This window comes from Bombus fervidus, chromosome 17, assembly GCF_041682495.2.
Source record: "Bombus fervidus isolate BK054 chromosome 17, iyBomFerv1, whole genome shotgun sequence".
NCBI classification, from domain to species: domain Eukaryota; kingdom Metazoa; phylum Arthropoda; class Insecta; order Hymenoptera; family Apidae; genus Bombus; species Bombus fervidus.
In genome coordinates this window covers 7,491,898-7,516,386 of record NC_091533.1, presented here as the reverse complement: position 1 = coordinate 7,516,386, position 24,489 = coordinate 7,491,898, and the positions used below count along the sequence as shown (strand labels likewise).

Below are 24,489 nucleotides of genomic sequence, written 5' to 3'. Positions count from 1 at the left end.
GCAGAATTTTCAATCGATGTTACATCGTATTTAAAAAGGAAACAGTTTTATCGCGTTATTTTTGTGTTGCAAATAATTGTATAGCTTAGAATTAAATCATTTCTTTAATAAAATTTATCGAATAATATAATACAATTCGAATACCGAAATCAATTTATTAATATCAAAAAATTGCTTGACTAATTGAAAAATCTGAGTCATCGATTTCGGAATATTGCTTCTTTAAGCAATTCCTCGACGAATTTCCAAACAATCAATCAAACATTTATCCCATCGTTATTAGAAAAGAGAAACTTACGAAACCCGCGAAAGCTATTACGTCTGTCAATGAAATTATTTGCACCTGGTCGATAATCGAACTAGACGTCTCAGTCGAGACGCGATTTCGCGGACGAATTGGCATCGGTGAAAGTGTCCGTGGAATCGTGATATTGAAACAGAGACTGGGGGAATAGTTGGCCATTAATTACTGCGAGGAAACGTTCTACTTAGATGACAGAGTAAGAGAAAGAGAAAGAGAGGGAGAGAGAGATCTGTCTCGCGACAAAGTTTCCTCCACTTCCGGCCGCGAGAGATCCATGAACGACCGTCCCATATGGGAGTTAGTAAGGCGCGAACTCGTAACGGCATTAATATCGAATCACTCGTTCGTTGGGAAAGTTGGCCGTGCACTTTCCGAACGGAAGAACAGAGAAAGCTCGGCTTGAAAGCTCCGCCGAGTAAATCCGAGTCGGTAATTCTGGAAGGAGTTTCAAGCTTTGCCAAGGATTTGTTTTGAAGATCGTTTCGTCCAACCTTTCCCTCTCTTCTCTCTTGGTTTCCACCTCTTTATCTAAGAGAAGTCTAACATTTTATCGACAGCGTTAACGTGTAATACCGATCACCGTAATTCCATTAAATATAATCATTTAGTTATCACAGATGCAACACGAAAGAAACGTTTGCCGCATAAACGCGATGTTGTTTATCGACAGTCTTCGAGAATAACGATATCGTTATTAATTTTATTTTACGCTTGACCTATTCCAGTTTGGATCCGATCGTTATATTATATGTAGATAGGACAAGGTACGCTCTACCCCAGGAAATTTGTATGTTTAGTAAGATTTCTTTTTATTTCTGATTGGTGTACTGCGAATATTTATGCAAATTTCTATCGTTTGGAACACAACTAAAGCAGAAAGAGAAAGAGAGAGAGAGAGAGAGAGAGAGAGAGAGAGAGAGAGAAATTAGCTTGGCAAACGGTTACAATCGAAGTAATTACGGTACAGTTAATTTTTCCGCACAGCCAAGCCTCCAATATATTTCAAAGCTTCGCTCGACAGGAAAGTTTAATATCGCCATTCGGAGATTTATCGTCCTACCTAACAAACGTACACACATATACATATCGAATGTAAAGACATGGAAATTAATTAACAAACCATATTTGTTCAATTACGTGGAATTACCCGAGCGATTCGATTAATTTCTTTTCCAGCAACACTATGCGCGAACGAATCGTAGCCTGGAACAAATTATAATCAGGATTGCTGTTGCGGTTGCATTTAGAAAAATTATATTTAATTTAACTAAAAGGCACACATATTTAATTCCAATTCAAATATCAAATTATTTATTTCTGTAGGGATATTATTTAAAAAGTTGATATCAAGCAGAACGATCGTTTTACTTCTCAAATATTATAACGAGTAGTACATTTTCTACATTTTAGACATGTTTGTGTATTACGTGTATTCCGAGCATATCCCATAAACGCATAAGCGTGCAAATTGTATTTGAAGCTGCTACAAAAAAATCGACGGTATTAAAAGTCAAATTTAATTTAACACTTAACCGGATAAACGTATCGCGTAGCCAGTTACGCTCAACGTGTTTCCGCGAATACGTGCGACTGGATTTTAGCGTTCTAGAGGGTAGCACACTCGGAAGGCACGATCGAGTTATAGCCACACGTGACTGCGGTCCGGTACTTACGCAATTAGCGAAATGGCCTTTGCAAATTGAATCTCGACCACGGACCACGGATATCGAGGAGAAAGAGAGAGAGAGAGAGAGAGAAGAGAAAAGAAGTTAACGTTCACGATATTACGACTGAAGTCGGTCTAAAAGAAACGACAGAAGAGAGATCGTTGTCGAAGACCGTATTCCCAGTAGTCTTCGGTTCCCAGATACCGACCAAATTAATGCTTTCCGACTATCCTGTAGTCAAAGAATACGAGAAGTACTTTGGTATATGGACCATTGGATCGCCGACGAGCCGCGAAACGTAGTTTTCTTACATAAAGTAATATCACGATGAGAAGGGAATTGTAATTAAGAAAGGAAGATCGTAATCAAGGGATTTTTGTTGGGATATATTAACTCGGTTAAGCTCTTTGATAAATGAGAATGCAGATAATGTCGAATTATTGAAAATCAAGACTACATCAGCTGCTTATTTGTCGAATCGGATATTTCTTCACGAAACAGAAGGCAGAGAAAATTGATGAAATTATGTAAGATAAGAAACAATCAAGTGCTTTCCTGCACTATCTAACGAATTTTAAAACGTTAATATAATACAAAAAAAAAAAAGTAATTGATCATTTTGGTTTGTAGACGGTTCGTGTATTTTTCAAAAGTTTAAGAGGAACGAACAAGAACATGATCAAGTTATCCTTCTTTCGATACGGAAATGTCGCGAGTAAGCGTTTATTCATGAAACATTCGCACGTACTCGCGAAGCCGCGCGCAAGTACCGAGACGATATATTCGACTCCCTCGTGACTACGTTCTTCGTATGCTCGGGGCTAGATTGCTCTAGTTAACGACAGGTATTTCAACGCTAACTACGCGGCTGCCTTGGCGTTGTGTTCGAAATGTTTCCTGGGAGAAATTGTCCGTACGCTGCGTTATATCAACGCGCGGGTCTGATTCCGTACGTACGCGTCGTATAACAGTCATAATGCGATGCATCTTTCCCGGTAATACGAAAATTTCACGAGCCGCGGAATAATTGCCAAGTATACGGGACAATTTCGTTCGAACAGGATTATCGGCACGTCGTTGCTTATCGGTAAGCGCGCGCGCGCGCGCTTTTCAAACGTTCGATACCTCGCAGTACAATACCGCGACCGGAAAATAAAATCGAGAGATCCGGCAGGAATATTTTATTAACTTCGCCGCTGAACTTTATTTCCGTTGGAAAATATTTCTCGCCCGGTGTTCGTTATTATTTTAGAAATTACGGTGATGCCTCGATTATGTATGGATTTTATTAGTGATGGTAATTGCGACGTTTCCTTCGAATCAATTACAAGTTTAACAAACATCAAGTTTTGAGAGTATTAGATACGAACTATGCGAACTATTTGATAGGTTTAAGTATTGAGCATTTATCGATTTACATTGTGAATCATTGAAGCTCGAAAGGTACTTGTCCTGATTCAACCATCTATTTATTATTTATTATTGTTGAAATGGTCATCGCTTCTAAGAAAACTCTACATCTGGTCTTCAGTTTTCTCAAGCACTGAAGCCATCGACAGCCTATAGACAAAAGATTGCGTCGAAGGCAAACCACAAACTGTACACAGGCAACGTTGGCTTCAGGATTTTTCAGTCATAGGGTAACACTGCTAGCGTGCGGATATTGATCAGCTCATGTTATATTCCGAACTTTGTATTTACACTTTAGTTTTAAATATATATATATATTTTCTATTTTACATTTTACCCACGCATTCCTTTGTATTCGCATACATCTAATAACCTCAACAATTATTATCACGGTCCAATTTGTTTTATTCGCGCAGTCGTTTTCATCTTTACATAAGGTTTTACTTTGTTTAATTCCATTTTAATTCTCATTACATTGATTTCTTCCAACATTAAATACAACAATTTGGGACATACATTGAGCTTACGATTTGTATGTTTCATAAGGAATATATCTTACTATATACACACTTGTTTCATTATGACTTTCTTTGTTTTATTTATTTTGGGCCAAGAAAAGGTCAAAATTCTGGAACAAAGAGGACTACAAGACTCTTCGATACAAATGACGTATCGTAGACTTGGAAGAACAACAGATTTCGAACAGAGACCGTAGGATTACAAGGCAGCTTCTTAAGTCAGAGGCATGAGCTGCGCTCTCCTGTATTACATTCCTGTATACCCTATGCAGCAAGTTTGTTCAGGTCACATACAAAATTCAAGGAGCTGCCCTAAGAATCTGCACCGGCCTTCTCCCTTCTCGCTTTGCTCGTAATCCTCCAGGCATATCAAAGAAATCAGAGAAATTAGAATCTACGTAAGACTACAAATTAGTTGCTGCAGTCATATAATTGTGAAATTTTGCTTTAAAAAAATAAATAAACATATAATTTCAAAATATAAATACAAATGGGTATTTATATTCTACAATTCTAGTGTTAAATAATACGCAGGTTCAATTATCTAGATGTATTAGGTTGTCCGAAAAGTTTCCGTCGTTTCATAAGGTGATAATAGATGAACAACAATTTTTATTTTATATTATTTCATTGTATTAGGTATGTTCTATAAACTAATAAAGTATATTCTATAATTCAATAAACTAATATAAAACAAAAAACATTGTGCGTCTATTATTTCCTTATAAAACAAAAGAAACTTTTCGGACAGCCTAATATTTAATCAACATTCCTATCAATATTATTTCGATATTTAATTCGCAATCGTGGTTAAGGATTCTAAAGCGTCATCAATAGAGGCGTGAGCAGGGCGAGATGAATAGATCGCGAATTACAGACTAAATAGGATGTCACGGTATAACCCTCTCGTCATTTTCCACCCCTTCTATGTCATCGTTTCTCCCCCTGTCTCTGTAACCGTCTCTTCTTTTCACTTGCTGTTTGCTTCTCCGACCCTTTCTGTTTATAGTTCGTCCGGTACATTCTACTCTCGTCGATGTCTCTCCATCTCTCTCTTTCTCTCACTCTCTCTTCCTCTTTCACACACACACATACACTCTTTCAGTATTTCTCTCTGTCGTTTGTCACCCCTGATTCTCGTCTCTGTTCAACGACAACGTAACAAACGCAAGCACGGCCGCATCCATCATGCGAGCCACTTTGTCACGGCGGGATCAACAGCGCTTAAATTGTATTCGCGATTCGAGAACAGCCCATAAATTCTCATCGCCACGATGCGACGGGCCATCCTCCTTAACACGTTTCTCTTCGCGCGCAGTGATTCGACGGCTACTCATCCCTCCTGCTCTTCCTTATTTTTCGTCCAGAAAGATTTACGACCCGGTCTTCTAATTCTCCGAGAGTACAACGTGTACTCTCTTTATCGCGCCTAATGATTTCTTCCTTACGTACAGGAGGATTTATCGTGTAGTTCAGGTTTAGGGAATTCGAAGACTGTTTATAAACGAAAACGGTTGGGAGATCTACGGTGTTAATGAGATAGTTAAAGTTGGATTTCAGGACTTGGGTAATTTTTAAATAACTTCGTAAATGTGCAGTCGCAAAAATACATATACATACACAGATACCTTAGATATAAAATATTGTAATAAAAACGTTAGTCTTGAAAATTTTGTTAACACGTTAAAACGTATATTGTTAACATGTAACACGGTTTATTCATTTTTACATTTATTAAGAAAAAAAGAAGTAAACAAAATATAAAATACAATGTGAGCGTCAGTAATATCCTGCTATCTTCATGGCATTGAACAAATTTTAAGATTCTATAATTTCCGATATAATTTTATGCCAAATTAACAGAACAAATTAATTAATAGAATACTTTTTATCTTCGACTTTCATCTAACGAATAGGTAGATATCGCGTACGGCGATGTTTGTTAAGCGATATTTCAGTGTACAATGCAATTTTATTGGAAATAAGAAGAATCGAAACTGTATTAAGTGATTTAATGAACGGGTCGATTAAGCAGAGCGAACTGTAGCTTTATCGGAAATATCAATTTTCCCTGGAGCTTGGTTAATTTAAAAGACGATGCCTTTTTAAAGGATCGTATCTGTTCATTTGTTCCTTTCGAAGCTTTCCACGTATCCGTTTCGTTTAAATACAGCGACCTGCTGAATTATTGGCCCCTGCCAGCCACTTGACACGGAAGCGTTGAATAGGAAATTGAAAAACGTGTTTCCAGATTTTTTTCGTTTAAAGTTGCGCGCTTCGTATATCGAGAATAAAAGATCGAACTTTCTAATTAGAATCGAGTCGATAACGTTCGATAAATAATTAATAATATCGAATTCTCTACGGAGAAAATAACGAGGAATTTATTTGTAATATTTCCCGTGCGAATTCTACGTTTATTCTCTTTGAATCAAAGTTCGTCTCTTTATTTATCATTTGTTTCTTTATTTATTAAAGCTTAGAATAAATTTTCCAATTAACGACATACATTTTTATCGTTCTTTATTTGAATGGAATCTGTTACGAGTAAGAATTGCATAAAATAATTTTCCGAATAGTTTTTATATTACTTGTTCGAATGATATACTTTATTTCTTTATTCGAATAAAATTTGTTATATCACAAGTGATATTTTCACAAAACAATTTTCCATGTTACGCGCCATCGTATTAATCTCGACTCTGATTTTCGTTTACCGTATAAACCATCGCGCTTTAAGAGGAATGCTTTCGATGTTGGAACAGCGTGCATGTTGTACAAGGTTCAGAATGATGTCGTGCTAATGCATCAACTTTGTTGTGATTTGTGTACCCTGTCTCTATTCTCAGAACGCAATTAGTTCGAGAATGGAGTATAATCAGAAACAAAATTCATAATCATCTACCAAGTAAAAATTCAATTTAATTTTTTCTACCTAATTTTATCTATCTGACGTTAGAAAATAGGTATGACAAGCTCGAATAAAATATGAAAAGCTTACCATCGATATGAACGACTTTTCTTTTCGATTTTACGTGAAACAGTTTCTTAGAAATTGCATAATTGGCATAAAAAAGAAAACAGTATTGTATTCACTGTATATCAGAAAACAACAGACTCATAACAAGAACAACCTCAGACTCTCTGTACATATAATTATTTTTTAATAGCCCTTGAGAAGCAAATATTGTTTCTGCGGTTATATCGTAACCAATTATCGTAAGTCGAATAAACACATTTGGATCCTTCATCATCATAACAAGCAAACGAGTAAATAAAAAGATACCATGGCACGGAATTCATCTAAAATAACGTGGAATGAACAGTGGAGAGAAAAAATTCCAGATAAATATTTACACGAGTTGTGTTTATACCAAAGGTGCAAGCAACGGTGCAACGATAGCAACATGGTTCCATTGTTTCCGTGTTTTCTCCAAGTAGCGCTCGTACCAGCCCTTTATCTCGGTTTCAGCATAAACATGCCCTTACGATACTAGCTATGGCTACTCGCAACAGAATCATTATATATATATATATACGACACATCCAGACTTGAACACAAAGTCGTAAAGAAGAATAGAGCCACTGGTTATGAGTGCACGAGATAATCCGACAAGAGATAATTGAAGGGATAATTGATCATGATAAATAATAACGTGACTATACATCTATACACTATTCGACGGACGAGACAGATAAAATTCGTTTCTTGCCAAAAGAAATTCGTTTTATAAACGAATTTCGACGTTTTTCCTAAATTTTCTTTAAACTAAGTTTAGACAAAAGTTCACGGTAGAAACGAATTTTCCAAATGACCTACTAAAGCAACGTATTAAAAAGTAAAGTACTTATGCGATTTAGCGACTATTGACCATGATAATGGTAAATGTTCAAATACTTTGGCGAGCCATCGTACGTTTATCGTGCTACCGTATGTTTATCGTAAACGATTCACGCGAAATTTCATTGAAATTCGACGCATCGCTCGCGAGACAGAAATTGGTAAAAGACAGGAAGGTAGAAACTGCAGTGCATGAATATTCCATGGATAGGCGCTTGCGCAATGCAGGTATCACTTGGTCAGGTGATTACACCATATCGTACGTCACTGCCCTCTGTGCGAATGGTTTGGACGCCGGCAAAAGGGGGTGCAAAGTCGATGCAGGCGTCGGAGTCACGTTTCGAGTACTAAGGGAGATTCCGGAAGTCACCTGGACGTTTCCTATTTACGGCGCTTCCTAGCGAGCTAAATTAACCGAGAACGCCAGCGATTCTTATCCCCCCATGTCCTCGCATTTTGCCTCGTTCTGAAGAAGGATCGGAGGCCCGAGACGAAACGAGGAAAAGGAAGAAGGGGTGGGACACGAGACTGGTGACTGCACTAGCTAGAAAACGACGATCCTCTACTGCTCGAGGTCTACGTGACCAAGCAGATAAGAGGGCGAGGACGTCGTTAGTCTCTGGCCCAGGCGGAAGAACGTCCTCCTGCACGCGAAAACTATAGCTGCGTCGAGATTATCGGGCGTTACTTCGTTTACAAATTTCCTCCCACCGTTCCAGGCACACCGGTGCGCTTTTATCGTATTATTTACCAGCTTTCACGTATCTTTTTCCACGTTCGCCCATTCTCCACCGGTTTATTACCCCATCCACGCTGCGGATCCTGATGTACGAGCTCTTCGCCCTTTAGCGTTCACCGATCCTTTTACCTTGTTTTCTAAGGTCGTTCTTCGTCCTCGATTAATTACCATTGAACATCCTCTGAGAAGGATCTCAGGAGCAATAGTTGGTCTACAGTTGTTTCCAAAAGTTTGGGAAGCCTGTACAAAACTGCAGCGTGTCAAAGTTATTTCTAAAGCTACATTGAAAATCAAGGACGAATTCGTACGTCCTTTTTTTTTTTTTTAATAAATGTCTACCGATTCAAAGGTGTAGAATCTGGCTATGGCGGTTACTATTGGAATTTTTATCGACGAACATTTGAATATGATGAAAAGTAATTGTCGAAGGACCGTCAATTTTTTGTTTAATTAATTAGGAGGATAAGAGCGATATACAGATTTAAGGTTAGAACAGATTTTAAGAAGGTAACGTTTATTAGGTAAATAATGTGAGACCTATATTGGTTATGGTGGATGTTTTGGCCTCGAAGAAGCTCTGCAAGACGTCGTTTTATAAATAACGCTTTCACGTAGTTGATATCCCCGGGGTCGTTTCAGGCTCGTCGATGAAACGTATATACGCTTGCTTTTTCACTTCTTTGTGTACACTTACGTCTAGTGCGAAATGAAACCAAGGAGATCGATCCAAACAAACTTTCAGAGAGCGGAATAACGGCGGCACTGACAGAGAGACGCGCGGAAGAATTTAACCTTTTTTACCTACTTCAACTACCGCGATATTATTTCTTCCTACCCGTTTCGCCGCTGGAACTTTCCAAAATTGTTTGCATAATAATACGCAATCGACAAAGTTGAAGGAGTTTATGATGTTTGCCTCACTTTTCGCTGCGAACCATCGCTTTCCTCTGTGTCTCCTCTCCTTCATTTTTTTTCTATTTTTGCAAAAACCAATACAACTTCTAATACCTCTATATTAAAAAAAAAAAAAGAAAGAAGGAAGTTCATTGATATCCAAGACGGAGCAGAAAATAGCACTTTTCTCAATTCTTCCTTGTTCGAGAGAGATTTTTATCGATAGAATTAATCAATAGAATATCTACTATATTTTCGCCGATATTATTAACTTTTATCGACTTCCGTTGATTAAGAAAACTCGTACCTCTATTCTTCATTTGTATTTGAAATTTTTGCCATTTTCGAACGTTTTTTCGAACACGCACATTAACATTTCTGCCATAAAATCAACGCAAACTTTAACACGACTGGCAAAAACGCGTTTGGTTAAACGTACTTTCTCTTCTCGAGATAATTAAAGCGATAAATCTCGACAATCAAAAGTCGGTTAGCGCGGTATCGAAAAGTGCAAGTTGGAACTCAATTGTCCGCTAATTTCCATGACCTAATTTCCGGGGCAGCGGGGAGAAAAGGTTTTATTCGGTACTTAGAGAGTGCTGTTCGCGCGAACTCGATTATTACGACGTCGCAATTCGCATTTGCTTTGTAATATTTGATATGGTGAAACGAATTAAAGGGAATTCCAGATAAAAGATGACACTCTATCTTCACAGTTGCGGGTGCGCAATTTCGATTCAACGTACGTAATTCGAAACGTTGAAATTCGTTTTCCTAAAATCGTCGTTTCCGGCTTATGTCACTGTTGCGTTAAATTAACGTCGGAAGAACCGTATAAAGCTGTAGAAACATGCAGCAGAACTAAGGTTGAGAAACACTGCCCCTACTGATTTAGGTGTTCTCCGGTGCGCTATAGGTGCACGGTAAATTCTACTAATGGAATTTATCGCGACGTTACGAGCCTAGATATAGAAACTCTCGCCTCGGAGTTACCTTTTTATTGGACACCGAGCGCACGCCTACCTACCTGTGGATGCCAATCTTGTCTTAAGGAGAATATTGCACCGGTCTTACGCGTCGACAGAGATATACGAACTTTTGGAAATTAATTCATCTTACACCGATTTCAGATGAACGTCGTTTAAAGTTTTTCGTGTAGTTTTTCCTGAACGTATTATGCTAACAACGACAATTTCAAAGTGCAACACATGACGTTTTACCAAAAGAGGGAATCAAAACAACGTCATCATACGTATAATCGAATTTTATTATTCTTCAAATAGGAGAAACCTGTAGGAAAGCCGTATATCATGCCTGTCTGCATAACTAAACAGAAAAAACTGGCGGCCATTTATCAGAGAATTTTCACCATATTGAAGTGTTTGTCAATATAAATTTATTAGACAACACGTACACCGCACTGAATTATTAGGATTGTTGTGTTCTCAAGATTTTATTTTCATCGGTTCTCGGTAGTTTATCATAGCGTTTTGGCGATCGAAACGTTTTAAAATCGTACTGTTCCCTGGTATCGTGAATTTAAAACGTAGAAACGTAATAAAAGAGATCATTTAATGGGAGGGTATGTTATTCGATGTTCAAACGAAAGCTGCATTGAAGTTTCAGATACTATAATCCTGGGGAATAACGGTTTTTGGAATTGCCAGCACCTTAAACCTTTTTTCTATAATGCAGATAGGCTTGGAAACTGTTCCGTTTGCGACATAGTCGGTGTTGCACTCTTTAAATAAGTAAATGCCTAGACGTAGCGAGTGTATCGCCACTCATGTTAAACCGAGTTTCGTCGGAACTCTCTTTTTCCCGTCTGTGATTTAAATATTTAGCCTAGTGAATAATGCACGCCAGAGAGGCTAAAACTCTATGAACGGATTCAGTCGGTTCGCTCGGAGTCGTAGGCGCGGAAGTGCGGAGGAATTATTCAGAATATCATTCCGGCTTGCACGGTTTTGTTCTGCATTGTTTCGTTCAAACAGTGTGTCGCGTACTATCGCTACTCTCTATGTAATTAACGATATTCCAACGAATCACGCGCTATCGTCATTCGTCGAGTGTCGTTTTACGAATAAAAAACATATCGATCGAACGACGAACGGTTCATTAATACATATGAACTGTTGCTTGAAGTTTGAATTTCAATAGAAGTTTAGTAGAAGCTCAAAACTGATAATTCTTACAAGTTTGGAATAACGAAACAAAGCAGTGTTGAAAAAGTAGTATAACGAATGATGTGGAAATTGCTTTGACTAAATATACAAAATGAAAACCATAAGGAACGCTTTGAAGTTCAGTTTCGTGGAAATGATTGTATGCTGCTCACATTTCGTTGTATGTGGGTATATTTTACATTGTATCTAAAGTTCTATTGAGAAGATTTTGCTTTGTGATAAAAGATAGCTTGTTGAGTAAATTGCAAGAATATTGAGAACTTTTGAAAGTTGAGCATCTACCACATTAAAACAGAACGATGAGCTAGTATTTTAAGTAATAAAAAGTTCTCGAGCCGCGAGGATCTCGTAACAGACAACAAAAGATTACTTTATTGTGGTATTTTCCAAATGAAATCGTTTCATGCCCGCATGAAAAGTCTCTCGTCAAATGAAACTTATCCAACAAACGATAACAACCTGGATAGATCTGAGTGTCATATTATATGTCGCTAGTGAAAAAGTCTCGTGTCAGCAAAACCATAGTTTATAAGAAAAACAGTTAATAGAAATACATCATTCGGATAAATGAAAAACCTGAATATCATTATTACTAAAAGATTTATATTATATTTTACTGAAAGAAAAATCTTGTATCTATGAAAACGTTATGTACGTGTATAAATGAAGTAATTTCTTGAGAAGTTGAATTCCGACAGACGGAAGAAAAATTGAAATTTCCAGTTTACTAAGAATTATTTTATACAAAAACAAACATACACTGTGAAACATATGTTAAAGTCTAATTTTCCTAAAAAAATCAGTATAATTGAATTGAATTTGATGTAACTTTACATAATATAAATCATAAATTTATTTGCAGCGCGATTCAGTTGAAATAATTTATACAATTTTTTAATGATTCATTTCTGCAGAAAAATAATTAGAATTTAATAATTTATGTAATTTCGTATAAATGTCGTTCATCGGTTTATTTATGGCGGGGGATCATTTAAATCAGACAAATGGAATCTTTGATAGCAAGTTATTATCTCGTTTTATACAAACTTGCTAAAATATCATGCCGATGTTTGCACACTCCACAAACAGCGTAGTTATTTTTTGGCAGCGTTATTTTCAAGAGCAGCGTTCCACTCGATCCAGAAAGCTTAAAAGCTTTCAAAAGGCGATTTACTCTCTTGCAAAAGCGGATGTGCAGCATGCAAACGCGCTTGGATAAACATGACGATTGAGTTAACCTTAATTGTGTTTAAGATCGATTTCCCAATGTCAATATACCATGTCAATACACTACATAGCAAATATTGCAATGCACGCTAATAATGAATAATAATTGACTTCTAATATTTTACCAAGAATAAACTTTCATTCAACGTTTCATATTTTTAAAAATACTTATATATTTACAATTTTAAATACATAAATTTTAACGCTCTCTAATTAAAAATCTTTAACGCTTTTTTCTTTAAGAAATTACAAACGAATTTATTACACAAGCTAACGTCAAAATAAAATTCGTATCGGTCGAAATGTCATCGATAATAGCCCCCACCCCCCTCCCCCCAAGAGTTAAAAGTGAAACAAAAATCTCCACTTTTACGGAAAATTCGCTGACTTCGTTCGAAAGTTACAGATTTATCGCGCCATTGTCGATGTTCGTTGCACGGAATACACGTTCAAATTGAACCCATCCTTGTCCCTCTCTGTCTCGCAGCAGGTCGTCCGGTTGGAATCGTCACGAACGCGGAGAACGTCGCTACGGACCGAATTGAATCTCCACGAAATCTCGGTAGGCGTCCCGTGTTCACGTTGCAACGCTGCTCCAGTTGACGTTTCAGATTTTCAGCCGGGCATTAGCATGCACCGTGAATCGCGTTTCGTCGATGCGTGTCACGTCGACGCCATGGCGTTGCATTCTTGCGGAGGCGTCCTTAAAGGGCGACACGTTATGCCGTTTAGCCAGTCTCTCTGTTGGATATCCGCTAAAGAGAGACCTTTGGATCTCGATCTATTTTGCAAAGCTTGCCGGTTGACAAAGGCCAATCGACGTCGAATCGATAACCGTTTCCAAAAATGTTGCTAAAAATATTTACGTGTCTTGCAGTTTTGTGACAAATGCTGCGATAAACGTTGCATACGTGGATAGACGGCTGGAAGTTGTTCGACGAGAGGAAGAGTGTATCAAATAAAACTTGAATTGCACGCAGTTTCTTTAAAATATCGTACGAGTGCAGATTGAAAAGTTTTCGCAATGACGACGACAGTGACAAATAAAGCAATTTCTGGCAACGATTTAGAAAATTTGTCAATCTGTCCCATCTAATCGAAGCATTCTCCATATCATTTAATATATTTTTTCAACGATCATTTTATCTTATTTCTTCAGATCTGTAAGAATTAACAGTTTTAGAATTGAAAAGGAACTGAAACGAAATTGGTGTAACTTCTTCATTTATGAATCCCTTTAAAATAATTTACGCATTTGAAAGATTGCTCGGATGGGATAGGAAATGTTGAATTTACATTTTATCAGGGACCATTGTGGAACTTAAAGTCGCGATATCGAAGTTTCATATTTTTATTCTACATCTACTTAACCTCGAATTGATTTATAATAAATTTCTCCCTCTTTAATCTGTATTAATACGTATTAATAATTCATCGATAACAGTAGATGACAAATTGAACGTGTGGTGTTTGACGCGCTAAATTCCAGCTTCAAAGAAAAGCGTTTCATATACGCCAACGTAATATCATTTTAATTAACATAAGCGTACACATTCTTTTCATTTCATCACTCTCAAATTTTCCGTAAACGCATGAAAGTCCTCGTTCCATCGCTGATCGACACGATGATGCCCATTCGTAAAGACAAATGGCTCACTTTTGCACAGCGACAACCAAGAAAGAAGGAAAGAGTCGAGCATCGAGTTCGAGAAAACATTTTGATTTGCTTCTGTGCGCTCGCGCAACTATGCGAGGAAACATAAATAAAAAGTTGCCGGGTGCGAGGATAGGGAGCGCGTGTGCTGATGCACGGAGCTTCGAATGCATCCAGCAGTCGTATTTCTCGGAAGCTCTCCTAGGTACCTAGGTACCTATCCTGCCTTGCCTTCGGTATCACCTAGGAAACCGGGCAGAGTGGCTTGTTCGTGACAGTTGGAAAATAAATATTTGCACGTATTTCAACGATTAGTCCGGTATAAGCGACGCGAGACGACGACGACTACGGAGACGTTGCTCTGCACCATAGGGTTCTCTCATACCCTCGGTTTCTCAGCATCCTCTTTTCACCCATTTTCAGGCAACCTTCGCTCCGTCATCCGTGCCTGACCAGTTATTCCAGCCGATATTGAAAGAGCCAAGGGCATAACTCGCGGCTACACATGTGCTCGTGCAACGTGGCTTTTCTTCTTTTTAAACCATTCCACCTCCTCGCGTAGCTATATCTCTCACACACCGTTGTTACACGACGAAAGCTTTGCTGTCGTTCCACGTTCAATTTGGAGATTTATTGCGCTGATTTAGGGATATGGAGTATTGGCTTTTCCGCCGCTCTCTGTCTCTCCTGATCGCGCGTAATTTTCGTCGCTCTCCTCGAATGTTTCTTAGTAGACATCTAGTGCCATTGTTCGCTTGTGCGTGGTCTCTACATCGAGATTTTACATTATCTAGGTGGTAGGAATAACTTATGGGATAATACATTTAACGCGTCTGTTATACGCGAGAATTGATTGCGAAATTAATTTTGATTTAATTCTAAGCAGTGAAAGAAATGAATGTAATAAATGACTGACGCAGAGGCAACATCAAACATGATTCTTGTTTAGTTTGATTCGAATCAAATGTGATTAGTTGCCATTATTGGATTGTGATATTTCTGTGCGATGCCGTATATGTTTAATACGAATTATTGTTAAAATCTTTTTCCGCAATTTCGTGGTAATATCCTGCACACGCGCATCAAACACTGTTTCGTTGTCAGGCAATTTTCCAAATTTTCAATTTTGAGAATTCACCGCAACAGACTACTACGTCTCTTCAATTTACATTAATGCTAACCTAATCAACACTGGCCACATACAAAAGTCGGCGCCGACTATAAAATATTCATCATTTCAAACTACACTCGTTAAGAGGATAAAACATTTACCAAAACGAAGTCACTTTACCAGAATTACGTGGCCGGGAAGGTTCGCAGAGGAAACAGAAAAACAGAAAACGCTGCAGACTAGGAAAAAACACGTAAGAATGTCATCACAGAGGGATAGGCTCGTGTCTGCACCTACACTTCGTTATCAGGTTGATGCACATCCCACCTAACTAAATTCAGACGAAATCGCGAAAATCCCTCTTTGCACCGGCGGCTGCGCCTCACTGAATCGAATTATGAGGGACCGAGGACCAACACCCTCCTCGACCGTGAATTTCACTTCCGTCCATGTAGGGCCACAATAAAACGGACATTTGATGGACTGTGGAATGGCGAGAGGACAGAGAATGAAAAAACGCCTACCTACGTGTACTGGGGGTTTCTGGGAGTTTCAAGTGAATTACCTAAGGGATGGTAAGAAATGAAAAAAAGAGAAGTTACTTGGAATTTCACTGCGTCTTTCGCTAGAATATCTTTAAAAGTGAAAGATTCCGATGATTATCAGTCGAAAAAATTCGCTAAGAATTTGAAAAGGCAAAGACAATTTTGAAGTTTTGAAAATGGCTGCATTTTTTAAGGAGACACGTAAACCATGTGGCGCACCATTGAAAGCTATTTAAATTCCCCTCTAATGAAGTTTTATCTTCTGTTCTTTTAACGTTACGACACGGCCAAATTGTGAGAAGCACTCTGTATAAACAACTGATATCAGATTTTCATTTAACTCATTGAAGCTGATCTTGTTTCTCTTTATTTGTTTCAGGTAAGTGAAAAATAAGTGGCAAATCCTTTTATCTTCGTCCTGTTCCCATTGTCGATGTAAGTAAAAAAAAAGAAGGAAATTACCGTTATAATTGTATAGCATAATTTCTATGTAATTATCATCATCGCTTAAATTGTTACATTCAATATCATCCGTTGCCAATTAACTTCCAATGTTAAAACACTTTATACGCCCACCTAAACGTACATGCACTTAAACAAAACGAAGAAAGAGTAAAAAAAAAATAAACGAAAAAACATGTTAGTGGCCTCGTCACTAGAACCACGCAGACAAAACGCGCGCGAGCACAAAGGTAAAGGGGTGCGGAGGTGAGGAAGAGCGACTATGAAATTACGGGGTAGGTAAATGAAACTGTTGCAGAGTCTCATGCATGCAGCTGCCGCCGGTAGCAGTCCAACCTGACTGAACAGTGCAACACCAGCGCCAGTGAGAAGGCGATACTTTTATTTTTATTTGCCTTTCGCTTTATTTTCGCTTTAATTTCTCCCTTTTCGTCGCGGCACGGCGCTTGCTAATGGGGATGCCGGTGGGCGTGGGGTAGAACAAGGACGCTGCACGGAGCAGATAGGAACTGCAGAAGCAACCGGCCGTGCCTTCCTCTTTCTTCAAGCTAGCCGGCGACTCCTACTAAATCCTCAACGAAACTGCAATTCTTCTTCCGATGCCGATAAAATTAATTATCCTGTCCGCTCCGCTTCTATTCCACTTACCTCCCTTTCGTCGCGAGCAGAGGTGAATTCTCGGTTAGTTTTAGGGTAGAATCGTAAATTATGAATGTTAGGATTCGAAAATTCTTGATTGGTAACTTGATTGTATGTAAGGTAGGATGGGAGATGAAGAATTCTCTGCGTGAATGTTTCTTGCATTTTAATTCATTGGAATACTAATTCTTTCGCTAAACGTTCATGCGTATTGTGTTTTTTCTCAACGCAAATTATTGTACCATTCTTCAAGAATATTTTTTCAAAGTTTGCAGTCCCCGTATCGTTCGTTTTGATTTCTTTGTTACAAACTACACTTTACTTATCGATAGTCCCAAGTTCAGATGTTAGTAAAAAGTGACTACATTACCGCATTAATTTACAATAATTTCATAATACTTTTTCTCGGAGCATATTCTTCTATAATAAGTACAATAATCTTCTTTTTTATTGAATATTAACTAACCGGTCTTACTTCTACACCAAAGTGAAAAGAATGAACTTATAGGATCGAAAGAAGTTAAGGATGTCATTAGAATTTCACAAAGGAAGATCAAAAAGCAGCGATGTCAAAGAAGATGTCAATTTTCCCTCTTTCTTTCTTCAACATAGAATATTGTACCACATATACCTTTTACGTTAGGTGTAACCTAAATAATTATTATATATGGTCATTGAAAATGTTGTGGCGTTATATTAAACAGGATGCTTGATTTATCTAAATTAAACTGTTGATTGTTGGTTCGATCGGTGAATTTGTACGAGTAAATCGCGTTCGCCTACATATCAATATCTCGACATGACCTATATCCAAAGCAAATATGCAGGAATATTACAGAAGTGGGTGCTGCTAGGAAGCTTTTATGTGCGCCAGCGTAATGCACCGTAATCTACGATCTGCTGTGTTAGCGTTCAAAATGTTCAATCGAAAATGAACCGACTGTGACGTATATTAATTACATTCACCGGTATATGAAGTCGATTATATGAATTATTACTTGGAAATATGTCAAAGATAAAGTTGTTCTTCTTATTGCTAATTAAAAAATACCTCTGCCCTCTACATAAAGTGTACAATCTTATTAACGACTGAAGAGATTCGCGTATCTGTAATCGTAATTCTTCAGTTTCATGGATGACGGTAATGACGTCAGTTTTTCTTCTCGCGTCTGTAATATTGCGCGGTTATGCAATTATACAAAGAGATTAATTATATAGTAAAACGTTGGAGATTAACATTGCACACTAATGATATAGTCAGCTTGGAGTGTGTCTACGAATTAAAGAAATATTTATCTTAAGCGAAGCTAGATCGTGCTGTATAAATCAGAAAAATTTCGAATGAATTAGATTCGTGATTTTCGAGTTCTGTCATTGTCGCATCAAATAAGCGATACCTACATACCCCGAGGCATACTATTGCAACGACGTTTCACATTTCGAATCGAGATTCCGTGTCATGGATATACGATTTAACGCGTAGACCAAGAAGAAATTTCGGGTATCGGTTCGATGCAGCGATGTTTGTTGGCCGGGAACCTACAACGATTTCCACTTACTTCTTTCGGGAACTTCGGGATAGAGATAGGGATGTCTTGTTTTTTCTTGGACCAAGAGTCTACTCCTCGGTGGAGCCGCGTGCCGCTTTCCCTTTGCATTCCACCTTCGTCTTGGCTCGGCCGAGTATCCCCGAATTGCGAGACTAGAAGGTATCGCGGAAACAGCGTCAAGGCGGCGGCGCGTCCGGCCGCTTCCGTCTCGCTCGCGCGCGCTCGCGACCTCGTTTTCTCTCGCGCTTTCTCTATCTCGGGGTGGTATCGCGCCCCCACCGACACCCCCTTTTGCACTCTCCGTCTCGGTAGCCCCGCTCGTGCCGTCAGTTGAGTCCAGAGGACTTCGCGATTCGCACTTCCGACCTTCGTTAAGCTTTCTCTGCCGCCAACGCGATCCATGCTCCATCGTGTTTATTCGTAACTTCGTAGATTTCCATAATTTTATCCAATTCGTGATTTTAACGTTGATGGTACTTCGACATGGTTTGTTGAATTATTAAATGAATAATTGAGCTACGAGGATTTTAATAAAGATCTTTTAAAAGTGGACTCTGTTGACATTGTTGTATCTGATCTATTCGTACAAATGAGTGATGCTTCGATATGGTTTGTTTAATTGTTGAACGAATAGTAGCTAAATCGATGGAGAAAAACTTTGGCAAAGTTAAGCATTAAAAGTGGATATCGTTGACCTTGTCCTGCATGATTCATCTCGTATAAATGAGTGATGCTTACTGAATGAATATTTACAAGAAGAACTGAGTAAAACTAACTTCTGAAAGTGAATCTCATCGACATTATTTCATTTGATGTCTTCGATACAAATGAGTGAGTCACATTGAATAAATAGTTGAGAGAAGAATTTTGATAAAAGTAACATTTAAAAGTGGATTTTATTTGTTTCTATTTTAATATTAATGATTGTTATAACGGGTATATAAGTATAAGATACATGTACGTGTTGATTTTGGATGAAATTTCGTAGGAGTTGAGGAAAATCTTCAAGGTCGATAACACGATACCAAGTAAACACTACGCATCAAGTGTATCGTCTCGCCGCCATATTGACAGGCGAACACGTGAGTTCTCTCCTGCTTTTCCATCGTCCTTCACTTGGTTTTCCAAGCACTTTGCTCGATGTTATCGGAGCTCTCTATAGCTGGATCCTCGATATACACGATTTCGAAATATTTTTGGATCATCGAATAACGTCAAATCACCAGGAAGATATTCAGTAACATAACAGAATCGAAATTTGGAGATTAAATTAAAGAAAAATTCAGTGAAAATTGAACAAAGTTAAATTGAAAAGTTGGAAAAATTCAATGGAAATTCAGTGAAATTTTAATTTAAAAGTTAAATGTTAAAATTAATGTTTCGTAATATATAAACAAAATTTCCAATTGAGATAAACGAAAAGCAAATAATGTTTAATATAAATATTCCAGAGCTATAACAATATAAATCAGTTCGAAAATAAAATCTCCAAAGTTATGAAGAATCAACAAACAATTATTCTAAGATTTTGAACATCGTGTCACGTGATACGAACCTTGGCCTTGAAGGATTGCTCATTGGTTGACTGCAAGTTTCAAAGGCACAAAAGTTTAGCGAAACTAAGAGAAGAGAGAGAGAGAGAGAGAGAGAGAGAGAGAGAGAGAGAGAGAGTTCAAAAGCCCTATACATAAACTAGCATCTGTATGATTGCACGAGCGTCGTGGATATATTTCGAACTGTGTGTCGATCGTTCGATGGAAAGTGGTTCGTGATAAATGTGTCCTCGCTATCGAACGTAGACGGTGACCTTCGAAAAATCCGCCAAGATTTATGATTCGTCGAGTAAGAAAGTGACGGTGGAAATTTTGTTCCTTGAAAGCTTCCCTGCTCCGACGGAAAAAGCTTCTTTGTTACATTCCACATCTTCTATTTTCTGCATTAATGTGACGAAGTGTCTGCTGACAGTAATTTCCAGGTAAGAAAATTACGCTCCTGGCAGCCATTCTAACTGTAATTCTAGAAAATGAAATTCTGCGTTTTTCAATAATATTTCATATAATGATTTAATTGAAAACAGAAGAATTAGTAACAGCCTGACAGTATTTTAATTCCATTCTTATCTCTTGAGAAACGTTTAATTCAAAGAATTATCTCGAAACATGTCGATTAGATTCAAATAATTAAAATTTTACGCTATAACTGTTTAAAGATTACTGCTGAATAATGTCGTAATTATTTCTGTCATTTTGTTTTCAATATTCATTTTCATTTTTTTCCTTCTCTTGTCGTCTGGTACATTTTAAATAATCCGACAATAGTGCCCTATCGTGTTTAGACCAGTTTGTTCTATATTTGTAAGAAATTTTAAAGCCGAAAAACAATAAATATGAAATATTACGAAGTTGATAGTATATGGAAAAATTATATCAACATATTTATAATTTTTATTATAGTAACGTGGATGATTTAAGAGATTAAGGAATTAGTATAGACAAAATTAAAATATTATTTTAAATGAATTTTTAACTCTCACAGAGTGTATCTTCACAGTTTATAATAATACGTAATATATCCGTTTTAATACCTATTTTATAATACATGTAATTTGAGAAAGGAGAAAAATAGAAATGGTTTCCCCGTGTGGAAATGTAATATGTGTGAAGCAGATGGTTCCCGCGTGCGCAAGGTGTAACACGTGAGAATAACCCGTTTAATATATCTTTTTTCTTATTCTCTTCCATTTCAATATCTCATTGACTCGGCGTGATTCGACATTAATTATTTCAACGTTATTAATATATATGAAAAGATAACAAAAATAGAATTTGAAAGTTTAAATATAGATATTAAAGTAATAGTGCCCAAATTAGGGATAAAATAAAATCACTTCAACTAAAGGTAGAAACGAAAATGCTCGGTAAAAATTTTCGAAATCTAACATGTAAATGGATACTGTTAATATATCTCTTCGTGTAACTTATCTATTGATTACCAAAATGTTATGACACGCTTTTAAAAACCGTCAGAAGTAAGATTGGAACGTTTGAACATACGAGAGACTTAATAATTCAACCTACGTATTTTATAATAATATTTTATTATTTAATATTTTAACAGTAACTATCATGTCATATTTTGTAAATAGTTATGGAGATAAGCACAATATACGATTCCGTATAGCGTCCCTCTAATTTTATTCGAGTATTAAGTTTCGTTTTTCGAAAGGGTTTATTTTTACTTTATTCCTTCGAGAGGAAATTCCTTTTCCCTCGAGAAAAATAATGCATAACAAAGAGTCTTTATTGACGTTATCATTGAAATATCGATAACAGAAGTCTTACGAGATTCATCGAATTCTGAGTCTGGCATTTTGCAACTGAAATTAATTGTCAAACTTCGTTTCTGCGGTATGTTCCCTGGCATATTTTTTTTTTTTTTTTTTTTTTTGGAAATGTACCGCTTTAATTCCGCATGATCATTTTTATTCGAAACAGAATGTTGAACGTATGTGATAGTGAACTTTTAACAGTAACGAATAGAACGAATCGCATTGATAGTTTCCTCTTGAAAATTGATCCGGTAACCACGCAATTCTCCAATATTTTTCGAATAGATAGTAATTTGAGCATAGTTACGGATTGAAACGTGTACGAAACGAATATATCTTTTTCGCAAATTTAATTTCACGCCATAGAGTGATTTACGGCGATACATTGGCGCGCTAACCTAAATTGTTCAAACACTGAGTACTTCTAAATTTAGTGTAATTTCGAACTGCAAGAGCTGTCAGAATTCCAATAGGAATGCAAGATCCAATCACATAGCGATAAAGAAAACTTTAATATAATTATGTTGATATTTTCAATATTATTAATAGCAGGGTTGACGTAATATAATTTAATCTTTCTCTATGAATAGTGTCTATTATACTCGAACACAAGTGAAACAAAAATATCTTGATGGAAATTAACGAATTAAGAGAAAACGTAACTGAAAGTTTCATGAAAACAATGTTTTGGAAACGGTCAGTTTTCCCAGATCCTCAATTAAAATGGTAAACGACATGAGCCACAAAAATGTTCTGTTCGATTCTCTTAAAATAAATCGCAATTCGTTGTCTCCTAAAAGCGTATAGAACAATCCGGGGAAAATCGAACCGCAACTATCTATCGGAAACTAACTCACGAAAAATTAGTTGAGCTATGAAACAGTAGTTTATTGAGACGGAGTTGGTATAAACTCGGATCGGGTGTTACCCGAATATGAACGAAAAATCGTGATAGAATCACTATACGAACGACGTTTGTTCCCTTTTTAATTTTCCCAACCGGTGATTCTCTTTCCCTCTCTCTCTCCCTCTCGCTCTCTATCTCGCTCTCTCTTTCCCATGTTCTACGTCCCATTCTAGCTTTCCTGAAAGCTGCTGCGATCGACCAGTGGCCAATATTGGTGGACTGGGATGTAATAAACCCTCAGGCGTCACACAGATCATCTCTCTTGGCTAGCGTTATTGAGGCAATATTATATGACATAGCGTGTCTCTGCATACGCAACGTGTAAAATAGAAGGCAAACGTGTTATGAGAATCTTAACAGGCTACCTGTCGTTTGTTTCGATTACCAATTGGCAGCTTTAAGATCTGACCAGTTTCTCGTGGAATGGCCTATAAGATAAAATGGGCAGAGTAAATTGCGTCGGAGGTTTCAGTTCGAATCTTTCAATATATCATGAAATTTATAACATTCAATATCGTGGAAGAATAATTTTACGAAATACTAATTCTACCATCGATAATCCAAAATGATCGACTTTATTGTCCTCGTAGTTAATATTCGTGGCTTGTAACGAAAACTCCAAACAGTCTGAAAAAGTTCTGACTCGGTTGATTTCTGGTGAGTTCACTGTTCAGTCATTCATCAGAGCGATCTCGTAAATTCGATAAGTCGTTGCACAAGCGGCGGCGGTACGTAATTCAGCGAGGAGGCCGGTACCAAAAATCAATCGAGACCGTCGTCTGAGGAGTTTCGAAGCGTACTGCTGCGTTCAGAGCTGCTGGAAGAGGGGGTTGATGGTAGAAGAGAGGAAGAGGGAAAGTCGAGTACTCTGACGGTACGTCTCGTCCCTTTCCAACTCGCGGGATTCCCGATAAAGCCGTCGAGCATTTGCTTCGAAGCCTGCAGTGTACTCAGCTAGTCCGACTTCCGGAAGTTTCGTCCCTGAAGTTTACCCTTTCGCTCTGAGAACCGAGGAACGTCGGAGGAATCTCCGAGAGGTCAAAGCTGTGCACGCAAGAGTTTGAGAAGCTGAATAGGCCGAGTTGGGGAAAAACCGTAAAAATACGGATAATTCGGACTGGACATTGCCTTGTAATCTCGATAATCTAAATTCTATGGTAACCCTAATTAAGGGTGACTGTCAAGAAAATAGTTGTGAGGAGCGTGAATCGTTAGATGGCTATTTTTGGTATTGTTATATTTTACAATACGTAGATTAATTTAATATCAAGCTTCAATCAAAATCGTTGATATGCAATAATTTCGATTACATTTTTTAATTTTAATTTGATTATGTACGATATATATATATATAATCGTTATCTGTTCCCGATAGCACAGATTTCCGTGCAGATCTTCAATCTTAATCAATATACTACGCCACGACAATATCATTTACGATAAATTGAAGATTATCCTTAACGGTTCAGTAGTTTGCAGGAAGTTTACGTCGTGCTAATAAACTTCT

General features: G+C 37.5%; 1 protein-coding gene across 7 annotated transcripts in view; it reads left to right on the top strand.

Annotated features, from left to right (window-relative positions):
• Ten-m (teneurin transmembrane protein Ten-m) overlaps positions 1-24,489 on the top strand; it is a 659,822-nt gene that overhangs the window by 65,674 nt on the left and 569,659 nt on the right. Inside the window, exon 1 of one of the 7 annotated variants that reach the window (XM_072020542.1) lies at positions 20,318-20,722. The exons of the other annotated variants lie outside the window; for them this stretch is intronic. The gene's annotated coding sequence lies outside the window, so the exon portion shown is untranslated. Of the gene's footprint in view, positions 1-20,317; positions 20,723-24,489 lie in introns of those variants that run through there. 7 annotated transcript variants of the gene reach the window in all.